The sequence below is a fragment of the Oncorhynchus mykiss genome, chromosome 2 (genome assembly GCF_013265735.2).
Source record: "Oncorhynchus mykiss isolate Arlee chromosome 2, USDA_OmykA_1.1, whole genome shotgun sequence".
Taxonomy (NCBI): Eukaryota; Metazoa; Chordata; class Actinopteri; order Salmoniformes; family Salmonidae; genus Oncorhynchus; species Oncorhynchus mykiss.
Window position 1 is genome coordinate 37,433,361 of NC_048566.1, and position 6,586 is coordinate 37,439,946.

Sequence of the window (6,586 nt, forward strand, 5' to 3'; positions counted from 1 at the left end):
GTTCAATGGTTCAGCTGGAGAACCTTTTGAGGATCTGAGGACCCATGCCAAATCTTTTGAGTCTCCTTGGGGGGAAAAGGTTTGGTCGTGCCCTCATCACGACTGTGTTGGTGTGTTTGGACCATGTTAGTTTTGAAATTGAAGCTCTCAACCTGCTCCACTACAGCCCCGTCGATGTTAATGGGGGCGTGCTCGGTCCTCCTTTTCCTGTAGTCCACAATCATCTCCTTTGCCTTGATCACATTGAGGGAGAGGTTGTTGTCTTGGCACCACACAGCCAGATCTCTGACCTCTTCCCTTTAGTCTGTCTCGTCGTTGTCGGTGATCAGGCCTACCACTGTTGTGTCTTCGGCAAACTTAATGATGGTGTTGGTGTCGTGCCTGGCCATGCAGTCATGAGTGAATAGGGAGTACAAGAGGGGACTGAGCACGCACCCCTGAGGGGCCCCCGTGTTGAGGATCAGCATGGCAGATGTGGTGTTACCTTCCCTTACCACCTGGGGGCGGCCCGTCAGGAAGTCCAGAATCCAGTTGCAGAGGTAGATGTTTAGTCCCAGGGTCCTTAGCTTAGTGATGAGCTTTGACGGCACTATGGTGTTGAACGCTGAGCTGTAGTCAATGAATCAAATCAAATCAAAGTTTATTTGTCACGTGCACCGAATACAACAGGTGTAGACGTTACAGTGAAATGCTTACTTACAGGCTCTAACCAATAGTGCAAAAAATGTGTTAGGTGAACAATAGGTAAGTAAAAAATAAAACAGTAAAAAGACAGGCTATATACAGTAGCGAGGCTATAAAAGTAGTGAGGCTATATACAGACACTGGTTAGTCTGGCTGATTGAGGTAGTATGTACATGTAGATATGGTTAAAGTGACTATGTATATATGATGAACAGAGAGTAGCAGTAGCGTAAAAGAGGGGTTGGTGGGTGGTGGGACACAATTCAGATAGCCCGGTTAGTCAATGTGCGGGAGCACTGGTTGGTTGGCCCAATTGAGGTAGTATGTACTGTACATGAATGTATAGTTAAAGTGACTATGCATATATGATAAACAGAGAGTAGCAGCAGCGTAAAAATAGGGTTTGGGGGGGCACACAATGCAAATAGTCCGGGTAGCCATTTGGTTACCTGTTCAGGAGTCTTATGGCTTGGGCCATTCTCACATAGGTGTTCCATTTGTCCAGGTGGGAAAGGGCAGTGTGGAATGCAATAGAGATTTCATCATCTGTGGATCTGTTAGGGCGGTATGCAAATTGGAGTGCGTCTAGGGTTTCTGGGATAATGGTGTTGATGTGAGCCATGACCAGCCTTTCATGGCTACAGAGTGAGTGCTACGGGTCAGTAGTCATTTAGGCAGGTTACCTTAGTGTTCTTGGGCACAGTGACTATGATGGTCTGCTTGAACCATGTTGGTATTACAGACTCAGACAGGGAGAGGTTGAAAATGTCAGTGAAGACACTTGCCAGTTGGTCAGCGCATGCTTGGAGTACACGTCCTGGTAATCCATCTGGCCTTGCGGCCTTGTGAATGTTGACCTGCTCACATCGGCTGCAGAGAGCGTGATCACACAGTCGCCTGGAACAGCTGATGCTCTCATGCATATTTCAGCTCATCTGGTAGGCTCATGTCACTGGGCAGCTCTCCGCTGTGCTTCCCTTTATAGTCTGTAATAGTTTGCAAGCCCTGCCACATCCGATGAGCGTCGGAGCCGGCGTAGTACGATTCAGTCTTAGTCCTGTATTGACACTTTGCCTGTTTGATGGTTTGTGGGAGGGCATAGCAGCATTTCTGCGTTAAAGTCCCTGGCCACTAGGAGTGCCGCCTCTGGATGAGCGGTTTCCTGTTTTCTTATGGAGGTATACAGGTCATTGAGTGTGGTATACAGCTCATTGAGTGTGGTCTTAGTGACAGCATCGGTCTGTGGTGGTCTGTAGACAACTACGAAAAATACAGATAAACTCTCTAGGTAGATAGTGTGGTCTACAACTTATCATGAGATACTCTACCTCAGGCGAGCAAAACCTTGACACTTCCTTAGATATCGTGCACCCGCTGTTGTTTACAAATATAAATAGACCGCCACCCCTTGTCTTACCAGAGGCTGTTGTTCTATCCTGCCAATACAGTGTAAAACCCACCAGCTGTATGTTGTTCATGTCGTCGTTCAGCCACGACTCGGTGAAACATAAGATATTACAGTTTTTTTATGTCACGTTGGTAGTTTAATCTTGCTCATAGGTCATCGATTTTGTTTTCCAATGATTGCATGTTTGCAAATAGAACGGATGGCAGTGGGGGTTTACTCGCTCGCCTACAAATTCTCAGAAAACAGCAGCAACCTCCGCCCCCTTTTTCTCTGTCTTCTCTTCACGCAAATGACGGGAATTTCCTGTATATCCTTCACGTCAGACACGTTAAAGGAAAAAGCTTTTACCAGTTTGTGGTGAGTAATCGCTGTTCTGATGTCCAAAAGTTATTTTCGGTCATAAGAGACAGTAGCAGCAACATTATGTACAAAATAAGTAAAACAATAAGTAACAAACAATGCAAAAAAAATAACACAGCTGGTTAAGAGCACGTAAAACATCAGCCATCCTCTCCGGCGGCATTCTACATGGGTAGGCATCATCAAATCACCTCTGCTGAGTCTAATACATTGACAACTAAAAGATACCGAAAACAATTTAGTCCAATCAATGTAAGCTAAATATTATGTGGCTGTCCATGGTTCTGATTTCTGTGTGTACGTGTGTGTGTGTTCGTGCAAGTAGAAAAACATGTTGACTCACCCTACTTGTTGAGAAACGCCAATGTCATTCTCCTCTCTTTCATGTTGACGAAACTGTCTATCGGTCTGTCATACAGTACACACTTATTTTTTGTTGTCCTAGGTTATTCATGGGCAACGTTAGCTACTTAACATTAGCCTTTTACATCTAGCTACATACATATTGCACCAGGACCATTCACAGTTGAGCTCACTTAGTTTAGCTCATTGCTGACTGGCATATTTTGAAAACTTTTTTTGTCAAGGGAGGCCAGATGCTCGTAGGCTTTTCCTTGCCTTCAATGCTACCGGTGGCAAAAATGTCTAACTCTGTAACGTCGGATGCTTTCTCCTGTGAGATACACTACCCTTCAACAGTTTGGGGTCATATAGAAATGTCCTCATTTTTGAAAGAAATGCACATTTTTTGTCCATTAAAATAACATAAAATTGATCATAAATACAGTGTATACATAGTTAATGTTGTAAATGACTATTGTAGCTGGAAACTTAATATTTTTTTATGGAATATCTACATAGGTGTATAGAGGCCCAATATCAGCAACCTTGACTCCTGTGTTTCAATGGCACATTGTGTTAATCTATGTTTATCATTTTAACGCTAGTTCTTCAACCCTAGTTCCTTCTGTAAATCGCTCTGGATAAGAGCGTCTGCTAAATGACAAATGTAATGTAGATACTCCAAATATTGCCTGAACCACCTTTGCTATTTGTCTCTGAACTCAATAAATGGTGAAACTATTTGTGACTGTCAGAAGGTGAGTGTAGCTGGTGCATGAAGTCAGGCGTAGGAGAGCAGAATGAGTGAGCAACTCACTTTACTCAACAAGGTACAAGGTAACAATTACACTTGACAACAACAAGACGGTAAAGAAAACGCACGGGTGAAACACAGCACCCGCCAAATAAACCAAATCAATAAAATCAGCTACTTCCTCGACAGGGATCAATCAACTTCACGTTTTAAGACTTCGCCCCCAAAAGAGATCTCAATGACTTTGAAAGAGGGGTCTCAAAAGGGCATAGAGGGTTTAAAGTGTGTGTGTGTGTGTGTGTGTGTGTGTGTGTGTGTGTCTCAGTTACCAGATCTCAACCAAATTGAACATGTATGGGAGATTCTGAAGCAGTGTTTTCCACCACCATCAACAAAACACCAATGGTGTCGCATCCCTCCAATATAGTTCCAGACACTTGTAGAATCTATGCCAAAGCGCATTGAAGCTGTTCAGGCGGCCCAACACCCTATTAAGATACTTTATTTTGGCAGTTACCTGTAGTTTAGGTCTACTGTATCAACATTGATGCAATATGGGTTTACCCCAAAGGGGGGCAGTATGGTACATAAAGCAATGAGGATGTTTTCAAGACTTTGGGGTTTTCAGTGTTCATCCCTTAGGATAATTGACTCATCAACAATACAGGCCAACTGGCCTTGTAGTCTCAATTGTAATTGTCATCAGATACACATGTGTACTATGTAATGTTGTCAGTCTGTTTCTTCAATCAATGAGAGTACTCACATTGAGTAGGGCTAAGGCATTGGCATTGATGGCTTTTAATGATCAGAGACATTATGCTCTCTCTGTGATACTGTTCCTCAGCTCCAATAGCGTGGATTCCCCATCAATGGATGGCCATCTCTAAATCAAGTGGGTGGCCTGTCAGTCTCTTTCTGGCTTGACACATTTCCCACTATATATTTTGGAGTAATCAAGGCCTCCCTTTGAACATTCCCTCTGGCCCCTACTGGTCTACCTCTCAGATCTGTAGCCATGAGAGAGACAGAGACTGCTGTGCTCCAGAGATGGAAACCATGGATCAGTGTAGTCTCTGGGGGGAAGTCTCAGTGGGTTCATCTTAGGAGAGCTGGATGGAAGCCGCGAATTCCACTGGATTTGGGGAGAGGCTTTGAATGGAGGACAGCAATGGGTAATTGGTAATAACAGTGTAAACCCTAATGTAGTGCACTGCTGTTGGAGTTGCTGCTGTTACTGAGCCTGTGACTCTAGCAATGCAGTGGCCTTATGTGGCCCCACCCCCCATTCGCACCCATTGGTGAATGGGATGACGAAATAGGGGGAGGGGGGCAGCAGTGGTTCAGAAGGGCCCCCGGTCTCTTGCTTTAGTCTATGGGAACTAACCAGGGCCTGGGGCCTATTTTTCAGTGAATTATGAAAATGACAACAGGAAGGATTCCCGTCTCTATAATTTGCAGGGGGTTGGCTTGGCTAGCAGGGCCTAATAAGGGTGACAGGTACAGTACAAACAAGGGAAAGTGAGCAAGCACAGACGTGGCAATGAGGTTTCACACACATAGAGACTGTGTCCTTAAAGCCAAGCAAAAGTAATGAGATCAAGTGTTAATGATCCTGGAAAAGCGAGGGCACCTATATACTCTTGAGAGTTACCATCAATTTCTCTCCCTGGAAAAGACAGAGGGAGAGAGAGAGAAAAAAGAGAGTGGGAGCTTGAATGTGATGGAGAGCTCAGTCCCATGGACCCGGGGTTGAGAATTTATGGTCAGGAAGAGGGATGAAAGTGTAATTTACAGTCCAAACTCTACCGTTCCCCTGCCCTCCCCTCTTGTAATGAGAAACGGCTGTTTTTGTTGCACAGGATGAAGGCCTGGTAGATTAGACCAGAGTAGACCCATCCCCCTAGCTATGACACATCCTTCGTTTTTATTTCTGTCCCTGCTTTTACAGCCGCTGCCCAGGCTCCATCGTTTGGCCCAGTGCTCAGAGACTGCCGCAACTGCTTGCACCAGCTGGGCCATTCCCGTTCCACCTCCCAAGATGGCCTCCTGTCGCTCCCAGCGGCATGCAGTGCGGAAGCTGGCTTTCCATACTGTTGCTCCAAACAGCCATCACCTGGATGAACTGAAATTCCCCAACCTGCCTCACATTTCAAGCAGTTTTCCCATGCTTCAATGGAATACATACAGTATTGTCTCCATATGGCCATTCACAGCCATTTTATACAGCCTATGTTAACGGTCCAGCGCTGAATGTACTACCAACACAGCCCTCCATTGCCCAGCATGATTATACTCTATGTCAGGGATGGGCAACTTTGATGGGGTGGTGGCCACAAAAAAAATCTGAACTTATCATGAGGGGTTGCATACCCACATCCATACCCACACATGCAGTCTGAGCCGGCCCTAGCCTTCTGGGGGTCATAAGTAAAATTTTGTTGGGGGTCTCCCTCTTGACAGCAGAAAAAAACACTGTTTTAGCATTAATTTCCTGCAATTCTACACATTTAGCCTGGGCCGTAGAGAAAATGTTACAGTTTTTAAGTAAGTGAGTGCTGCAATTCTACAAATGTAGCCATAGGGCGGAGAATATTTAGCAATTTTATAACCAATTTCATGCAAATCTACTCATTTTGCCATGGGGCGGAGAGAAAAATGTGCCGTTTTACAGCTGATTTCCTGAAATTCTACACAATTTGCCATAGGGTGGAGAGAAATGTTTGCAGTCTTTAATATATCTGAGTGAAAGTGACTAAGAAAATCTATGGGGACCCCCGATCGGTAAACCCACCATGATTATTACAAGTTTAGATAGCTGTCTAGACTAACTTATAAATCTAAAACATTTTAGCTGACAGACTAATTGAGTGACTGTCAGTGATTGACATAACAAGAGAAAAAATTCTGATGCACAACCACATTTCGGAATTGCACCTTGTGTATTCTACTATTCTAACTCTCAACAGTAAATTGAGACTCGACTTGACTTCCCATAATACATCCTGGGAAATTGATCTCCAGGCCGTGAGCTGCCA